This window comes from Parus major, chromosome 2 (genome assembly GCF_001522545.3).
Source record: "Parus major isolate Abel chromosome 2, Parus_major1.1, whole genome shotgun sequence".
NCBI lineage: Eukaryota > Metazoa > Chordata > Aves > Passeriformes > Paridae > Parus > Parus major.
In genome coordinates, this window is record NC_031769.1 from 109,824,252 (window position 1) to 109,844,075 (window position 19,824).

General features: G+C 40.5%; 1 pseudogene; it reads left to right on the plus strand.

Annotated features, from left to right (window-relative positions):
- LOC117245405 overlaps positions 1–19,824 on the plus strand; it is a 76,735-nt pseudogene that overhangs the window by 2,387 nt on the left and 54,524 nt on the right.

Consider the following 19,824-nt stretch of genomic DNA (forward strand, 5'->3'; position numbering starts at 1 on the left):
TCAACTATATTTTCAGTAATAGATTATTGTGGAATTATTAATTTGTCCTTGATGGCTATCATTAGCTCCGTGATAACTGGAATGGTGGTGATAAAAATCACAGAATGGATAAAACCAGTGTAAGTATTAAGGCATCTCTGACCCTGACTGCTTGCTTTTCCTCATCTGTAGAAGGAAGCAGATGGTAAAATTTTCACTTGGCTTGTGATATCTATAGTACATGGTACAAATATTAAAGAGTTTCTTGTGAGAAGAGGATTTTGACCTTTTTTTCCAGCTGAATCCTGACCAGGCAGGGTCAGGGATCCTGACAGCTGGTGCTGGGGGGAGCCTGTACAAGCATCAGTCATGGCATGCAGCCAGCACACTTTGTGCAGGAGGAGGCCAGGTCTGTGCTGGCAGTGCTTTAGTGCTCAGCAGCAGTGGCAAGGAGTTGCCAGAGGTGGTCCCAGCATTCGGTGGAGAAATTACCCCTGGCTCCCTGACTCAGCAAGGGCCACAGCCCAGAGCAAACAGCTGGGGAGGGTGAAGCTCTGCAGATTTGGGGCTGGGAATCTCTCACTGAGGCTGGAGCAAGGCAGATGAGCTCCTTGTCTGCACAGATGTGGTGGGATAGCTGACACTGCTATTGGATTGTAGCACTGCAGTGGCTGGATAGAGGCTCTTTGGGAAGGCCACACCATAGTTACAAGTGGGAATGGTTGGAGCTCTGTTTTGGGAGAGATGAGAGTCATCTGAGAGCTTGCAGATCTGTGTTAGAGGGCACACCAACACGTGGGGTGGTGTTGTGAATGTCTGCTGTAAACTGTGAGGAATTAGACAAAGCTGTCTTCAGATATTTGGAAGAGGTCTTGTGATCACTGGCCCATATCCTTGTGGGAGTCTAGCCAAACATCTCAATACATGCTGGAAGGACAAGACATCAGGGTACAAGCAATCCGCGAGGTTTCTGGGGTGCATTGATAGCAACTTCCTGATAAGGTGATCAAGAAGCAAATGAGGGGACATACTCTGCTGGACTTTGTACTTGCAGAGAAGGAAAGGCTGATCCGGGATGTGAGGGTTGAGGGCAGCAGTAACCATGAGATTGGGGTGTATGGGATCCTGAGATGAGTGGGAAAAGGTGAAGGACTGGAGTTCAAGAGAGCACTTTGGTCTGTTCAGGAATTTGCATGGAAGAATCCCAGAGGAGAATCATCCTGGAGAGAGCCAGGGTACAAGAGGACCGCTCACTCATCCATGATGAGGAACCGTCCATTCCAATGAGCAAATCAAGCAAAATCATGGATTTACACTGGACAACAACTTTCTATGATGATATGACTGGAACAGTGGCTGTTCTTTATTTCAGCTTTAGCTAGGCTTTCATCACTGTCTCCTATAACACTCTCATAGACAAACGAATGGTGTATGGATTGAATGTTTGGGCAGTGAGATGGATTCACCTGGCAAAACTGCTGGCTCGAAGCATTATGATCAGTGACACAGAGTCCAGCCAGAGACTGGTCCTCAAGGGTATACCCCAGGGGTCAGTGCTGGGGTCAAATACTGTTGGATATTTTCATTAATGATCTAGATCATAGGGTAATATTTTGGTGCACCCTCAGCAAACTTGCTGACAAAATTTAAAACAAAAGGGAGCAGTGCTTGATAGACCACAACTGAAGCCAATAGCCTCCTGGGTTGCATTCAAACTGTTATTGGCAGGCTGAGGGAAGTGATAATTTCCCTCTCTTCAGCATTGGTGAGGCCACATCTGGAGTACTGGGCCCAGTTCTGGCTCTCCAGTGCAGTGGAGACATGGATGTGTCCTCCAGTATTTTGTGAACTCAAGATAATGGAATAATACTGCAAAGTACTGAAGGATAGATCTCAATCACTTCACAGAAATGCAAGGGAAAAGTTATTCTGCAGAACAGATGGAAGCTGGATATATCAGAGGAAATATTAGAAGAATGAAAAAGTTTAGGTTTTCCATGAGGAAAGCATATATAATCCTCTTGGAATATTATTTCCCTTTTTTTATATATACAAACTACGTGTATGTTTATAAAATATATAAACAGTGCATAAATACACATGCAAATGTGTATATATGCATTTGTATGTATATACAAGCATACATATATACACACTAAAGTATAAGTAAATAATACATAGAAAGAAACCACACTTTGACTCCAGGTCATCACAACAACTGTGACATTCTTGGTCCTGTTATGTTATAAAATCTGTCCTATTGTATTATTAATACAGAAGGGCAGGAGGTGAGCTCTGACATGAGTACAAACATGCAATTCCTGGCCTGGAAGATTTTCCCATCTGAATATCTCCTTCGGCTGCAGATGAGCAAAACTTTTTTTGTGCACTTTGCTTTGCTGTTTGTCCGTGCTGCACAATGCGCTGACAGAACACTTGATGGGTTTCTGAGGTCACAGAGTTACAGCCTTCCCAGCAGTGCCAGGGATGTGCTTGACCTGCACCCACAACATGTCACAGCTGAGCCCTGTGGAAGGCAGCAAAGTGTGTGGGAGTTGAGGAAGTCTGGAGACAGCACGCCTGTGGTCAGCCTGAACATAAGCAAACAAGCAAACAAACCAAAAACATAGGGTGACCAAAAGATGTATTTTGAATGTGAGAATGTTCAGTGTGAGATATGTACTTCTGGTTAAAATAAAAGCAGGAAACAGCTTGCTCACTTATATTCTGTCTACTAATAATAGCTGCAAATTCGTTAAGGTAATTACTTAAGACTTTGAAGGCTCCGTTCAAGTAAAATGCCTGAAGACACCAGGGAGTGTTTTTGTGCTTATTCTTAGGGTATTTGAACCCTGCTTCTGACCTGAAAAGGACCTTGAGTTTCCTTTCTAGTGTTTTTAGAGATGGGCAGGAAGTCCTGGAAAAAAAAACCCGTGAACTGACTCTGAAAGTCATCATTCACCTTACCCTTATTCACTCCCTTCCTTCTGAAGAGCCTGCATTGCTTGTTCTGGTTTTTTCCTATCATGTATCTTCTGCCTGCAGAAATTTGTAGTACAAAAGATGACTGAAAAACAGGACCTGGTCTGTGGGTGCTGATGATCTGGTTGTGAGTGCTTCTGTCTGGGCTGGTGGTTCTCTCTCTGGGTTCTGTGCTGGCAAGTGTTAGATGTCCTATGCAAAAAGTCAGTAACACTGCAATAAACCAAATATCTTACTCTTCCATGTACTTGTTGTTTCAGTATTTTATTAAAAAAAAAAAGTAAAAAATAAAAAGTAGCCTCAATTATACAACCCCATTGGAGAGTCTTTCTTGGCCTTGAGCCTAAACCTAGATTCCACCACCCATAACTTGTATAAAAGTGTCTGGGGTGAAATCAGTGGTGGTGGTGATGCAATTTACACTTAGCATGTGGTGTTTATAAAATAAATACAAATGGCAGCTGGTATAACTCATGAAAACTCAGTGTTTGGAAGGGGTCTAAGCCAAAGACCATCCATATTAAAGTTCCTGTTGGTTTTAGATTGATCATTTAGCTGTGCTATGTGGGTATTGCACGTGGCCCAGGTTAGTACTTTATGAGGCACCAAAGGTGTCATTTACTGTCCTGCTGTGTTCAATTTAATTATAGACAGGTGATTAACAGCATAGGTGAGAGAAAAAGTGAATATTTTACTAGACTTACCCCGAAATCCACCAACAGTAGGAAAAGGGAGTTTGCTGTTAGGCATATGATAACCGAGCAGGTCTAAGCTTTCTAAAGACTGAACTGACTGGACAAATCACAGAGGTTCACATGTACACCTTGCCCCACAGACAGCTCGTGCTAAGACCAGAGGCTGATGGGCTTTAGGCATCAGGATGGAGGCTGGGGCTTGGGACAGGGGCCCTTGTCAGTCGTTTTCCACTCTCATTAGCCCCAGTATGTGTCTAGGAACACTGTCAGGAGCTTCAGTTTTTGTGCATTGCCAGAAGCTATAGGGGCATCTGCTAGTTCTGGGAAAGTTTGTTTGTGCACAGAGCAGGGTGAGGGTCACACTGAAAAGTTGTGCACTTTTTGTGTCTATAGACACATCTAACACATCAACTTCTAGTAATTGTTGACGGTTTCTGGTTTTTTTCCCCTTTGCAGTTCTTTTGCCATCAGCTTCTCCATCTGCCTTGCCAGAAATCGTTGGGTAGTTTGAATGGCACTTCTCTTCAATATCATTTTAACATCAAGACATTTTTAGGGACATTTCTGTCATGCATGCTGGTTGTAGCTGGCTGTGAGCCAGAAGGTCCCATGATCCATTTGGGGTGAGAAATAGCAATTCTCAATGTTAAAACTACCAGGATGAGGGTATGGCTTTGCAATGTCTGTCTTAATAGCAGCACTGGCTTAAAAAATACCTTGCACAAGGAGCTCTTTTCACCTGTGCTCTTCCCCATCCCTTTTTCATTAGCACAGCTATTCATGCCATGCAGTGAAGGAAAATAATTGTTTGCTGTGCGTTTTAAACACTGGCTTGGTTCCCTGGTTTGATTCCCTGAGTGATGCTCAGTTACCTGGATAACTGCAGTCAGTGTTGTTTCTGAAAAGCCGCCTGCCACACAGCTTTACATCTCGTGTAACTGCTTTTACCTGTGCAAAGTCTGTATAAAAAAAAGGCTAGTGTCAAGTGGCTTCACACAACAGGGACAGTAATTTTAAAGCCACCTGCAGAAGTGCCCTGTGCAAAGTGCAGGCTGATGGGGTCTGTGTTTCCAGCTTGGGAACACAGCAGCCACCAGTGCCTGCTGAGGGCAGCCTCAGGAACCAGGTGGAGATTGCAAGTTGGGCTGGAGCTGCTTGTTTTTCATGCAGTAGTGTTACACTATGTTTCTAGGTGGGGACAAGTAGAATTTATAATCTTTCTGAAGGATAATATTTTTATGCCACCTTCTTGCATACAAAGGAAGAGAATCCCCATCACCCTGCTGATGTCCTTGGCCCTGTGAGGGGGATAGAGGAGTCTTGCCTGGTCCTCCTGTGTGGGTCAGAGAGGATATTAAAATTTACTGTGTTGCAATACAATCAAACTTGGTAACTGCGGGCCAGATTTTGGGTTTTTTTGTTTGTTTTGGAAAGTGACATAATTTCATTTATTCATCGTTCAGAGGAGAATCCTGCTGCACTTCATTATCTATCTGGAAGTGTATCTTGAGCAGAGATGATAAAATTAGTCTCTGCTAAAAGGATATAGATTTTTTGTTGTATTTGTTGGCTGTTTTGTTGTTTTATTTCTGATCCGTTTTGGGGTTGGAAAGTATTCATTCTTGAGGTTTGTTCCCCCCTCTTCACCACCCTGACCAAACGTGTTCCTCCACACCAAACATTCACATTTTCTATTGCTCTCTGGGTTTATACTTATTTATTTATTTGCACAGAGGTGCAGCACCCTAGGGGATGACTCAGATGTTCAAAAAAGGAGTGCATGGTTAGTCAGAGGTGGCCACAAACCTTCTAGACAATGATCCCAAGGGTTAGCTCTCCCTTTTGGTTTCTTTTGTTTTCTTTGCTTTCAGACATTTGTCTCCAGGAGCTCAGAGGCTACAGCTGGGATTTCTTTTTTTCCTTCGTACTGGGTAGGTAACAGTGATTTGTGAGCCAAAGAGTTGAATCATATTTCCATGAATAAAGTCATCACAGTATCAGTGTGATGCCTTTTCAAAACACAGGAATTAAGAGCTAGTTTAATTTAATTTAGTTGGAACCCTCCACCATTTTTATTAAACATAAACACAACGTAAGTTGCTAAAAGCCTTTGAGAGATTTATTAAGGCTCCTAATTTAAGTCTTGTAGAGAAGTCTTCCAAGATTATACAATGAATAGATTTTTCATTCCACTAAGGGTTTGGATTTTTTTTTCCCCATTTAAATGTAATTTGAAGTGCTGCCTGGGAACACACTGTAATAATTTAAATCATCACACGTCTTCTGTTAGAAGTAGGGCTGTTCTGGCTGCCGTGGTTGTTAACCTGGAATGGATGATTGAAATGATGGGCTCTAGTCTGATGTGTCACCACACTTGGGCAGACATTAACATGCAATTCTTCACAGGCATTTCATAGACTACCATCATCTTTGCAAAAGAGACATTTAAGTCTCTGAGTCAAGAACCTGATAGTCTTTAGTAGCTTCCTCCTTTATGTCAATGGGACTTTGCATATTTAAAAGACATGTTCAGCATTTTCCATGTTTAAATCTGTTGAAACCAATCTGGCTTTGCTGCTGCACGCTGGCTAAGTCCTCCTCTGCCTTTAACTGGTTTATGAATAATTTACCAAAGAGTGCTCTCAATTATGCAACATAACTTTAGTTCTCTCCTGGGCTGTGGCCTGAGCCATGGACACCATTGGCATCCACCTCCTGATCTATCAGCTGATAAGGAAGTGATGGGCAGAGATGTGAGGCTCTGTGAGGGCCACCCCACCCCTGCCCTCGATGCCCCAGGGGTGCCTGGTGAGTCTCTGGTGAGCCCATTGCATCTGGAAGGGAAACAGAGATGCTGCACCAGCAATCTTTCAGCATTCCTGCTGTTTGTCACTTTGGAAGGGGGGAAAAGCCACACACTCAAATTAGAAGAAATTTGTTTAATTAGGCAACTTTGAAATTGTTTAATTAAAAGAAAGTTCACAAGTTGTTTAATACAGTAATACAAAAGATATTTTTCATTGCTTTCTGGGTTATATAAGGAGGGAAAAAAAGCAGGATGTTTACACATTGACTTCATCCTTAAATTAATTATGCTGTCCCAGGAAAAAAGAGATTATGGGGATTGCCCAATGTTCACAGGGGGTCTTTGCTTTATATTTTGAGTTTTGAAAAAGTAAATTGTTTGTGACACTTTTTTAGTCTGGCTCTTCTCTGCTCATGTGTCTCTGTGTGATAATGCTGGTAAACTCTCTCTTTTGAACAGTGCTACTGAAATTAATCACATTAGTTTCCAGGAAAATAAATTGCAACCACTTTATGACATCTGGATGCTATTTATTGTCATGCTAATGTACAAAACCTTGTTTGGTTTTCTAAAGTAAGGATAAAAAAAAGGAATCCTGTGTATTAATTTCCTCAAAAAATAGAATTCAAATGAACACTAGTGAACTATCTGAAGCTTAAAAATAAATCAAAAGGCATCATAGGGAAGATATGGGATGTCCTTTACCTTTAGCATTTTAAAGCTGGTCATTTAAATATCTGAGATGTGCTGGTTAAACAAAATGTTACTCATGGGAGAAATCAGCAATTGTGGTAAGAAAAGTGGAGAAAATGTTTGTTTTTCTCTGCAGGATCCAGTTAATGAGGAGGAAGCACTAGTTTTCAGTTAGGAACCATCCTGAGGGAAACAGGTTGTATGGAAGTCTCCTTCACAGAGAGGGCTGTTGGTGAGTAGCAGAGACAAATGCCAGTCTAAGTGAGACTTCACTTCTTTACAAAGACCAGGTTGACAAACTCCCTCTCTCCTGGTGCCTTCTGGTGCTGAACAGGCTCAAGAGAGGTACCCACTCCAGGTACAGTCACAAGCAGAGCAGTAACTCAGCAAGCATTAGGCTGTTGAAGGCACTTTAGGCATTCCACCATCAGAGAGCTCTACTGGATGTGTTGGGAAGGTCCAGTTTCATTGCTGATACCACTGGTGGGACACGTAGCATGTACAGCTGGCTGGAGCAAGAAGTTGGGGACATCCAAGGAAAGCTTGCCCAGCTACTGCTGAGACATGCTGTACCTCTTGAGTTCCCTTCTCCTGGAAACAATATCACTGGGAAAGTACCACATGTAAGTAAAAATCCATGCACAAAAGTGTCTTAACATTTGTCAGTTGGGAAATCAGACATGAAGTTACCTGTGTGACTTTTGTAGCTTTGTGAGCTTTGCTAAGGGCTTTGACGTGACCTCTTTAATTTTTCCCCTTACTTTCTCTCCATTATCTTCACTCTTACCTGTCCCTGTACTGATAAAACTTGTGAACACTACAAAGAAGTTAAAAGGGCCTCCAGATGACATTTAGACATGACTCCCATTTTTTTTTGTTTTTTCTGAGAATTTGCCATTTGTTACTATTTCAAATACTCAAGTGTTTTTTACACTCATTGACTTCAGCTGGTACCGAACGCTCAGCATGTCTACAAATTACCCCAAAGGTGTCAAGTAGCACATCCAGAGGATGCAAGTTTTATAAGCTTTTGAGCAGTATTGATTAGTTCATTAGATGTATCAGCATCACTCCAGTAACCCCTGCAAAGGCTGGACTTGAGTCTATTTTTCTAAGACAGAATTCAAGCATAATTTTATTTCCTTCTTCTAAATCCCTCTCTCTGTTTTGCACACTGTGGCCTCCTTTAAAAATGCAACATTTGTCTGATGCAGAATAGAACAAAATGGGTGTTTTGAGAAGAAAATTATGTCGTGTGTGGGAAAATACGTAATATAAATTTTTAAGGAATACTTTCCATTAATGCTTTTTTATAATACTATAATTATTTTCCTCCCCTATTTTTCCTCCTGTTTTTTTTCCCCCCCCATATACTGGAAATGGCTCACAGTGCAGATCTCTGCCATTTGAGTTCATAGTGCTGCTTACAGCAATGGAGTTGCTCCTTGGGCCATATGTGGGCTCCACACCTTTATGGGGAGGGAGACAAAGCATATATATTCCATGTGGGCTTCTCAGACATTTACAGACTGAGGCAATATGTTGAGCCTTCAGGCTCCAGGACTGTACTCTTATTCTCTAGTGAATCCCAAGCTGTCATACCATTTTTTCACTGCAGTCTCAGTCCTGGGAGGGCAGTACTCCAGGATGGGAAGAGGCACATCTGCCTGTTTTTGGGCTGTTTGGTGCTAGTTCAGCAGCATCACTGTCACATGATACCTGTGGTACCCAAATGGTGCTATAGGGCTGAGGATTTTGTCAAGGCAAACATGTCTGAACTCACATCCTGGAGATGCAAGGCACTGTAATAACCCCATAATATACCAGCAGGCTGTGTGAGGAAAATATGGTGGTTTTTGTTTCTCTTTTTTTACCCTTTTTTTTTTCTTTTTTTTTTTTTTGTGGTTTTACCCACATTTTGTCTCTTCCATCTGTTGCAGACACAATTTCATTACAGCTGGTACATGAGCAGGCATAGCTTTGGTATTTTGTGCTGTCATCAGCAGACTCTTGCTCTTAGAAGAAGTGGGACATCAGAATGGCCTGGTAAACCTGCTGTTGATGCTTTGTGGCCACTTTCATCATGCATTTACTATTCTCTTTTCTCTGTGGGTTTGTTTATGGGGGTCATTTTTGATTTTTTGGAGCAGAGAAAAGAATTCTATTATGGGTAGGTACAGTGTAGAATGTAGATGCATGGGTTTAGGTTTGTCTCTTTCAGTGCTTTTGCTGGGGGACTATTGGAGAAGAGGGGACTGAGAAGGGAGAAAGCTGGGATACAGACAGTGGTCAGATCAGTGGGTTATGGAAGCCTTCACACTTTACATCTGGAAATCACTTAAATACAACACAGAGTGTTTTGTTCTAAATTACGGTGAACAGACAAAACATCTACTCTTTGCTTATTAGCTATTGATAGGATAGTTTTCTGTGCTGGTGCTGAATAGAAGCAGTAAAGGAAAAAGCAGAGAAGCTCTTAAATAGACTGTCCTCCCCTTCTGTAGTTGGCTCAATCACTCTGTTGTTGTTGCAGGCATTGCTGTACTGTGTCCCTGTTCCTTGGTGCTTACAGAATAAACATTTGAAAGGATGCAATCACTGTTTGTTCCTAGTTGCAAAATGGAGGTGACCTTCAGCCTCAGCTGTCTTTGCTTTATTCCTTCCAGCATGAAACAACCTTTTACCTTATGTCCACCTAAAAGTAGCTGCTTTTATTTTCATGTCTTTCATTCATTCTTATTGCTCATGATAATGATTCAAAAGTGATGTGCAAGTCTCAGCATCTTCACTTCTTCCAGCCTAAATACCCTTCTTTGTATTTGACTTGGAGATTAATTAGTGAGCTAGAAATAAACTCCTGGTATCCTGAATCCCAATCCACTTTCTGCTACTTTTTACTATAGGTAAATTTTTCCTAAAGCAATTGCCAAATCACTTTCATTGATCTCTGAATTTCTTCTGGCTTGTATCCCTCTAGCGACACAGAAACTAAAGATCATGGCACTTTCCACATGTAGCTATACCTCAGTTGGGAAAATGGACAATGTTTTTTGCATGCATGCTCCCTGATACATTTGCATTATCACAAGTTTAGCAGGGGAAAGTGGAGAAGACATTGGGTTTCCACCCAAATCCTTTTTGTGGAGCAACCCACAGTGCAGGTTCCCAAACAGCTGCAGTTACACACCAAGAAGATGAGAGTTTGTGGCAGAAAGGTGAGGCCACATGGGCAGGGAAAGAGGTCAAGCCTCCTGAAGCCAGATCCACTGCTGAAACCAAAGTATCGTGTAATGAACAGCTGCATGCCAAGGGGAAAGTGGATTCACTTCTGGTACTATTTTACAATAAGCTTTGCTCTTTTAACACTCAGTTGAGGATGTTTTCTGAAAAGAGAAGTGGATCCTGTCTCCTCCTATCTTCTCTTAGTGTTACTAGAGGGAAAAGTTAGTTAAAATTATTAACAACATAACTTCTGGCAGGGTTCAATAAGTTTTTGGCTTTTAATGTGGTACAGATAAGCAGAAGCATTTTCATTTCACTGAACATGAGGCTCAGGGGAAATTTCGTTTCTTGTATATTTTGTGGCATTAACGAAACACAGTTTACAGTGAATAAACTAAGTTGAAAGCATGTGGGTTATGTTCCTCAAGAAATTATTTGGTTTTTTTAGCTTCATTCTACCTAGCATAATGTTACCAGGGGATTTTATTGTACTCTGGAGCATGAGATTTTCAGGAAACTTCACTTTATTTTTACATAGGCCATAGGATTAATTCTAAAGGTGAAACTTGCTCTGTAGGTACCATTTTTTTTTCTTGATGACTGGTCAAATCTTGAGGTTTATATTACAACAAAAACAAAGAGTATGCTATGCCACCTTTCATTTCCAGCCTGTGGAATACTCTCTTGACTTTACTGCCACACACATACAGTGTAATGTGCATATTTTACTCAAAAGCAAATATCTCAGTATATCTTTTCCCTAGCTAAGATGGAGGTAGGGAAGGAAAACAATAAAATCATGTATGTCTGCTTTTAGTTTTAGTGCAGGATTGGAATGAAGTAAAATATAATCCAAGATATTTGGATCCTGAAGCAAATAAACCAGATCTTTTTCCTACTTCAAATTAAGCTTGTTCCCTCTGAATTCCAATCTTAATATTAGATTAGATATTAACCTTAAATATTAGATCTCTTTAAATCCTTTGGAAAAAGATGGGTATTTTTACAGCTATTGGTAAAAATACCATTATTAAAGTTTTGCTCAGTATACAGAGTACCTCCATAGGTGATTGTTGCAATCCTGGTTCTAAGGCATGATATATCCAAGTCTGTCCCTGCTCCCTGTGACTGTGCCTGCAGATGTTGAGCATCTGGTGCCTGGGAATGGCTGCTGGGATTCTCTCTCTTCCAGACCCAGCTTTTCTGTCTGCAGCACCCTGTGGACCAGCTCTTGAAGCCTGGCTGGATTTCGACCCTGGCATTTCTCTTTTCAGGAAATACCACCCATGTTTAGTGCAGCCACATGGTGAGTTGGAACAATAAGAGGACCTCACACTCAAGCAATTTAAGTCAGGCTGACAGCTGACAGTTTTTCCAATCCACTGACCCCAAGATAACACCAGTTTAGGGTTTTTTTGCAGGCAAATCATGGCATGTGACCTTCCTGCATCCTGGCAGGTAGCTTTTTATACATTTTATGATCTCTTACTTTGTTCAGGTCCTCATCAAAAGGCTGTGTAACTCTAAACCTGGGCTAGGGAAATAAAATCCTCACAGCTTTTAGTAGATTATTACTGACCTCTTGAACCCATTTTATTGCCTGGAAGATAAAATTAAAACGTGATATTGCATTCACCCTTGCTGCTTGTTGAGGAGTCAAACAGAAAATTTAATTACCATTACAGCTTCCAGATTATGTTCTGTGCCTGTGATTTGTTGTTTTGTGAGTTGTTGTAGATCAGCTAGAACAGTTGAATTTACACAGTTTTACTTAAATAAATTTACTTATAAATTATCTCAATGCACATGGATGCAGACTGACACTTAAGAAATGAACATTCAGCAAAGTTCTGATTCAGCAAAGTCTTTTGAAGTGCTTATTAAAGCCATTATATTGAGTTATTTAGATACAGTCTGAAGTGCTGAGTGCCGGTGGTAAGGGCAGTACATCATGGTTTTCTGCTATGTGTGCCAACACCAGTGTCTACCTGCTTGGTTCCACTTCTGTGAGGTGTGCAAGAAGAGATTAGCTGAAAACTCAGCTGAGTTCTCTAAATCAAGAGGAAAGATTTATTTCCTCCATGGAAATGACTTTGAGGTATCAGGTTTTGTGAGAAAGGATGCAATAATTCATGTCACTGGCAGGATGCTCAGAACAATTTTCTCCTTTCTTTGACCCAGTTTAAGAAGTAGTTGGACATGAATATCTTGGCCTTCATTCCAACCATCCTCCTTGGAGTGTTTAGAGGTCTTCTAGGAGCTTTCTTTTTTTGCCTAAATTTAAAGATGAATCAATTACATATGCAGTTCTTTAATTCAATTCCAAAATCATCCCTTAGAAAAATGAGCAACCTTTTGGAGACTGTGCTTATCTTTGTAAGTTAATAATATGGCTCTCTTAATTATATAACATTTACAGAGACTAATGAGGGCAGATCAAAATGCTGGATGGAAAAGTGAATCTGGCCTGCTGGTACTTAATAATGTACAACACAGTAAAGAAAACATGGATTTTCAAGATGCATATATGTATTTGTTGTTGGTATGTATATAAGAGTAGAGAAGATGTTTTTTTCTTTGTTTGGTTTGGTTTTTATGCTTGAAGTATCTTACCTGTAGAGTCACTCTCCCACTGATCTTCTACTCTGATGATACTTTATCATCTTAGTGACACATAGCAGTTGTGTTGGTGTGCTTTTGCATTTATTTGCAATCTATGGAGAGCTCAAATGTCCTGATAAGATATGATGAGGCCACTTCACATCTAGGCTTTGGAGTTCCCATTTGTGTATCACACATCTTTGGGGAGAGTCATGCCATTGGAAAAGAAAGGGTATAAGCAAAGGGTTCCTGTATCTTCAATATTTTAATGCTTTTCAGTTTTATGCTTTGGTTATAGCTTAAGCATGTTGTTATGAAGAACATTATGACCCTAATAACCTATAAAGACAGGCTGAGAGAGTTGGGTTTGTTCAGCCTGGAGCAGAGAAAGCTCTGGTAAGGCCTTAGAATGACTTCCAAATCCTGCAGGAGGCTGCAGAAAGGCTGGAGAGGGACTTTTTACAAGAGCATGTAGTGTACATGCTACATGTAAACAGCAGGGAATGGAACAGGGGGAATGGCTTCAAACTTAAAAAGGGCAGGTTTAGATTAGACATTAGAAGAAATTCTTGGATGTGAAGGTGGTGAGACACTGGACAAGGTTACTCAGGGAAGTTGTGTACTCCCCATCCCTGGAAGTGCTCAAGGCCAGGTTGGTCTAGTGGAATGTGTCCCTGCTCATGGCAGGGGCATTGGAACTAGATGATTTTTCACGTCCCTTTCAATACAAACCATTCTATGATTAAATGTGAAGAAAGAAAATCTTCAGAACTTTTCTACTGCACTTGTAGTAAATTGTTCAAATTTGATATTCTCTGCAAGTTTTTTTTGTGAATGCCTACTTGTCATAAGTTTCCTTTATTTCCATTATTTTTGAGGAATTGTTTCTGAGGAGTTTTCCAGTCTTTTTAAGTGTTGAGATCTTCCCTATCTTTAGGGAAACTGGTGCACACTAAAGCCCCTTTCTTCTGCCCTCTTACAGGCAGACTTGCCAGTATGTTTTATGTATGCCACATCTGTTTTTTTTATATATCCTGCTTTCTCTTCTCTCTCTCTTGGTGATAGAATTGCTCAACTGAAGACCAGTGAGTTGGTTATAGAGATGCTCTTCTCCCATCAGCCCAGACGTCCCTTCAGCAGCTTCCACTCCGAGCCAGCAAAAATACATAAGTTTCAGGGAAAGGCAATCACCTTGATTTGCATTGACAGCCTCCATGATAGTGGGAGGAAAACAATATTTTAAATATGAGAGGAAACTTTTGGAGCTAAAAATGTAAATGTAGGTTGAGGCAGATGTCTCTGCAAGCTCTCCACAGACTGGTACAGATGCACATTTCCCAGTGGTTTACATCTCCATAGGGTCAGAAAGAGTGCATTTCATTTTATTCTTGCAAGTTCTGTGTGTGCTCTGGCAGCCCACCACCTCCTCTGCCTAGTCCTGCTCTTGGTCAGAGCAGCAATGTACTCTTGGCCTCTCTGTTGGCACATCAGAGGTGAAATCTGACCTGGGCAGGAGGAAGAGGAGGAGGAGGAGTCTCGGTGAAAGGGCTGTGCTGGAGCCCGTGCTGTTGATGACAGCTGAATTTCAGCTCCTCTTAGTGGCAGGATGCTGGCATTTCTGTTGGTAGCTGTTTGATCACTGTCTACTGAGGTAACACACCCTGATGATGCTCACTTCAAGCTTTTTGCTTCCACGTTTGAAACAGTGAGTAAGGTCAGTAAGGAAAACAGGATTCCTCAGCTTTAGGGAGAGCCTTTCCCCTGCCCAGCCTGCTCACTTTATGCTACAGCTTTGCTCCCCCATCTCTTTACAGGTTGGTGGCTTTTTGCTGTTGAGCACTGCAGTGATGTATCTTAACCAAAATCCAGTTTTCAGCCCAGCAGGGCAAGGAGCAGAGTCCCCTGTGTGACTCCCATTAGTCCTGTGGAAATGCCATGGTTTCCAAAGGACCTCTGCCAGCAAGAGGTTGGGTTTGTAACAATGACTCTTTTAACAATTTGGAGCAGGAGTGCTGTGTTTGACAGCTGTTTCCCCTGCCAGTGAGAAGCTGTTGGCTTTCTCATGGTATGCTACAGAAACCTTGCACAAACTGCTTAAGCACATAAAAAACACTGCTTATTACTCTCTGGAATGAAAACCAAAACATGCATCAACACAAGCCAGTAAGACCCAGTACTTTAGAAGACACTATAGGATGAAATATAAGATCATCTAGCAAAGATTCAGTACCAGACATAAAGAAAACACTAAGAAAACTCCTAAGAGTTATTTTATGTTGTTTAAGAAGCAGTGCCTTGCTGACTCTAAAGTTCATGGAGTGGTTAGCACCTTGCCAGCTCATACCTAAAAATGGGAGAACAGCATGTGTTTTGTAGGGCTGTGGTACTTATAGAGCTTTATAAAGCTTTTCTGTACATATATTTTTGCTTAATCCTGTATTTTTATTTTAATTCTGCTATTTTTTTTTTTTATGTTAACTTCGTATCATGAACTCTTATTGAGACTATTTTTCCTTTTCTGTTAGTTCTAGAAGATCCTGCTCAGGTCACAGTCCTTATTTTATTATAACTTGGCAGAAAAAGGCAGGAAAGAAACTGTTTGATCTGAGAGAGAACCATGCAATTTTTTTTTTTTTTTAATAAACTCACATAATGAGGCAGCTGAAAGAAACTATGTCACAGTGACTTTAACCAAAAATAATCTTGTATAAACCAGTTTGCATTTAAACTTGGAAAGAACCCATCACAGTATCTTCCACACCCACAACATAACCCAGAGTACCATTCCTTTGACTGGAATTGAATATCTAATCTTCAACCCATAGATTAGACGAAGCTGTCTTCTAAGTGCCCTACTGCCCCTTGGCCTGCATTTGCTTCTCCTCAATTCATCACCTTTCTCTCTGTGAGGAAATCACAATGTAGATAATGTTTTGCCAAGAATCTGGCAGAGCTATCTTTTTCTAGTTTTTTTTTTTTTTAAATCACATTGACTAATGCTTCTGTTCCAAAAGCTCAGTGTTTCCTTGGGCAGGGTGGACAATTTAAGGATATATGCATATATACTTAATAAATAAGCTGTCAAAACTTTAAAGGGATAGTTGAGAGGATTGCTTTCCTTTCTGCCTAGCTGTGAAGATAGGCTACTGCTTTAAATGTGCAGCTACTGGCTCCAGGCTAGCTGTCCTTCTAGCTCCCTTTGGACTTTGGAGTTTTGGCAAAAGCTGACCTGGGTTTGAACTGTCCCAGAGTCAAGTTTTCAAAAACACCTGACCTAAGCTTTGTGAAGACTGGACTACTCCCAGTTTCATCTATCTGTTTTAGATGTGTTCTGCCCATAAGCTTATAATCTTTGAGACACAGGGGAACAAATATAATCTTTGAGATACAGGGGAACAAAGGCTTGAGATACAATTGTCTGACATCTTGTCACAACTGCACACAGCTGAATCTCAGCTTAAAGGTTTCCATAAATGTGTTATCTGAGGTGCTTAATAGCTATCCAGAGAGGGGGTGAAACCTTGTGCTTGGAAAATACATTATTACTCTGGTTGTGTGTTCCTCTATTTTTTCTCCAGACATCTACTGATATATTTTCTAAATATTTTTTTATTTTGGGTGTATCTTCATTTGTATAGAAATATAAATTAATCTCAATTAAGATAAAACCCTGAACATTAGTTTTGAATGAAATATAACTGTTACAGTGAGCTATACTATGATGAAAAATAATGCAGCATTGAAATGCAATGCAGTCATCTCATGTAAAAGCTCCTTTTGCTTTTGATGAATGCAAAGCAGCCAGTGAAAACCCCTTCTGCTGTGTTCTATTTCAAACATTTTCTGTTTCATTCCTGTTTATTTCAAAATTAGTATATGGAAAACTAGAAGGACCAGATAAAGGATCTTCAGCCATTTGGATTGCAATGTCTGTGTCTCCACCATGTAGCATTTAATTAGCTTTAGACTTTATAGCTGTCTAGTACTGCTAGGATGTCTAGGAACTCCTTTTTGTTGATAAACTGAGTATTAATCCTTTCATAATATCCTCATGAGAGAAGGGAAACAATAAGTTTACAAGTTAGAAACAAGTCTTTAACTGTTCATACTGACCAGGGACTTCAAATTTTCATAAATGGGGAGAAATTAAAGTTGAAACAGTGGACCATTTCTGACACATAGCATAATTTTTAAGTACCAGCAGAAAAAAACCTTAATGAAAGATGCACAGATCCTGAGTCTCTGCTGTGCACAAATGCAGCCTGCAAAGAACCTGGCCTGGCTGCATCTCCCCCATCTGCCACGGTGCAGGGTGGGCAGGCTGGCTGTGTGTAGAGCATTTCATGTGCTCCAAATCCTCCTGGAGGTACCAGTGCACTCTGCTGGCCCCAGAGTTGGAGTCCAGTTACCTGGTTGCAACAGTGGCATCCCTGAAGTTAGATTGGATGAATCTCAGCCTTACTCATTCCTGATGAGCAAATGTGAGATACATGGGCAGGACCAAAGGGCAATTTTCTTGTGGTAAGTGATGGTATTAGTTACAAAGTAGTAAGCTTTCTTTTCTTTCTTTGTTTTGGTCCATCCTAACATCTCACAATGGACTCTTGACTTAATGCTTGCAGGTATGTATGACAACTCCTACATCATATTTACTGTATTTCTTTCCTTGCACTCTGGTCTTGAGTGTGAGAAATTGCCACATGAGAAACAACTCAGAAACAAGTGGGGAATATCACCATGGACATATCTATGTGAATACAGTTATTAACCATTTCTTCCAGTTAGCTGTTCCAAAGATTTCAGGTGGAAAAAACTCAAAGGTGTGTCTGACCTGAGTATTTAAAATGAATTAATGTAGAGACAAAAGTCACACTTAATCTTCTAATTACTGATATTTAATCACACTTAAACTTTTCCAGTGAGAGACATTTGCTGACTTATCAAAATGAGGGGGGAAAAAAGAAAGAAAGAAAGAAACAAACAAACAAAAGGGAGCTAAACATGTAAAAGAGCATGAAACGTGGCTGTATGTATGTGTAAGAACACAAGTTCTTCTTCAATTTGGAATTCCAATTCTGCTTTACAAAACGTGAAGGCCTTGTAGATAGGTATATAAGTCTATAACAGGGTGTGCTTGAACTGGAAATCTGGAACTGGAAATTGATGAAAAATTTTTGTTATTCTCAGCTCCAGCTGGCTGTGGGACACGATTTGATCTGTCCTTTGTGGGCACACAAATAGGTAACCCAGCACAAGCTGTAACCCAGGAAATTAAAATGGCAAGTATCATGTTGCAAGTATTGTGTGGTGGTGGAGTCATGATCCCTGGATGTGTTTAAACCAAGACTGGATATGGCCCTCGGTGCCATGGTTTAGTTGAGGTGTTAGGGCATGGATTGAACTTGATGATCTTGAAGGTCTCTTCCAACCCAATGATTCTGTGATTCTGTGTCAATAGACAGGCAGGAAATATGTGTCTGAATGGCTTGGGATTTTGTGGTTAAACAGCTGAAGAGATCCTTGAATCTGATACAGGCTTTGCAGTACAAGTATATTTCTTAAGAAATACATATGAGGAATCCAGAGGAAGTAGAAAAAGACTTGTTCAGACTGAGGTTAAATGACAGCTTGATTTCACAAGCCACTGCCAACTTCTAGTTTTGCAAATTCATAAATTTGTAAAATGTATTTATTTGTCCTTCCATGTGGGCAGCATCATATACACATTGCATAAAACAAACTATAATACTGACTAGCTTGCCATTAGCGGCTGGATTAATTTCATGGTTTAGGAATGGTATTCCCCAATTTACTACGCCTATTAAAAACCACAAGCCACTCCCCTTCCCTCTCTGGTGGGAGAAAAAAGCAGAAATCACAGATTGAGATAATAGCAATTTACTGGAAATAGCACTGAGATAGGGAAACAAACAGTAACAGCAACAATAGTAATAACAAAAATATACAAAGAGAAGGCGATTTACATGCCAAATGCTCATGAAGCCCGAGTCAGTGAAAAACAATGGTGGACAGACCCCACGCCTTCCATGCTTACTCCTCCTTGGAAGAAAAAGAGCCCCTTTCCTCTGTCCCTGGCTTTTCAGATGTCCCTGATGTAAAATAATATTGAATTTCACAAGGTCTTCACCACACCCTGTCCCACTGATCTGGGCTGGAACCAGGAAAATTTTGAACAGCTTATTTAAGTATATAGAAAGCACACATGCTCTCCCATGCTTGCCACCAATTCTAGTCCATTATTTGACTTGTAATACTTGATTCGGTACTGTTTTCTGTAAGATGTATTTACATTTTCTTTATAAAAGCAGCCTTTGTCACTTAGTACCAGGACTTGGTATCTATGGCTATTTGGGTTGCTACAGGAAAAGCCTTTTTTTTTTTTTTTCTTTATGGACTAAATGCTTGCAAAATATTATTTTTCAAAACAGAACTATTTTTTGCTGTTAAGGAAAAACATCTGAAACCACAACAATTTTTTTTGTCTGTCTCTGAATCAAAAATAGTCAGAGGCTGGATAGTCTTAGTGCCAATTTTTCATTTGGGTAGCTACAAGTTATAAAGAGTACGTCATGTTAAAACTGGATAGATCTGAAAGGAATTAAGCATCAAATTGTTCTGGACTTTGTAAGGTCATGCACATGCTGAAGGTAGTGATGTCTCTAATGAGCTTCTAATAAGGCTAAATGTGAAAAAGAAGCTTGTTCACTCTTCTCTTTTTCTTAAGAATTGAAAAAAGGGAATTACGATTGCAGCTATAAGACTTTAGTTAGGATCATTTAAATTTGGCTCATCTCAGTGTGATGTGAGCTTATCAGTCAGTGCTCC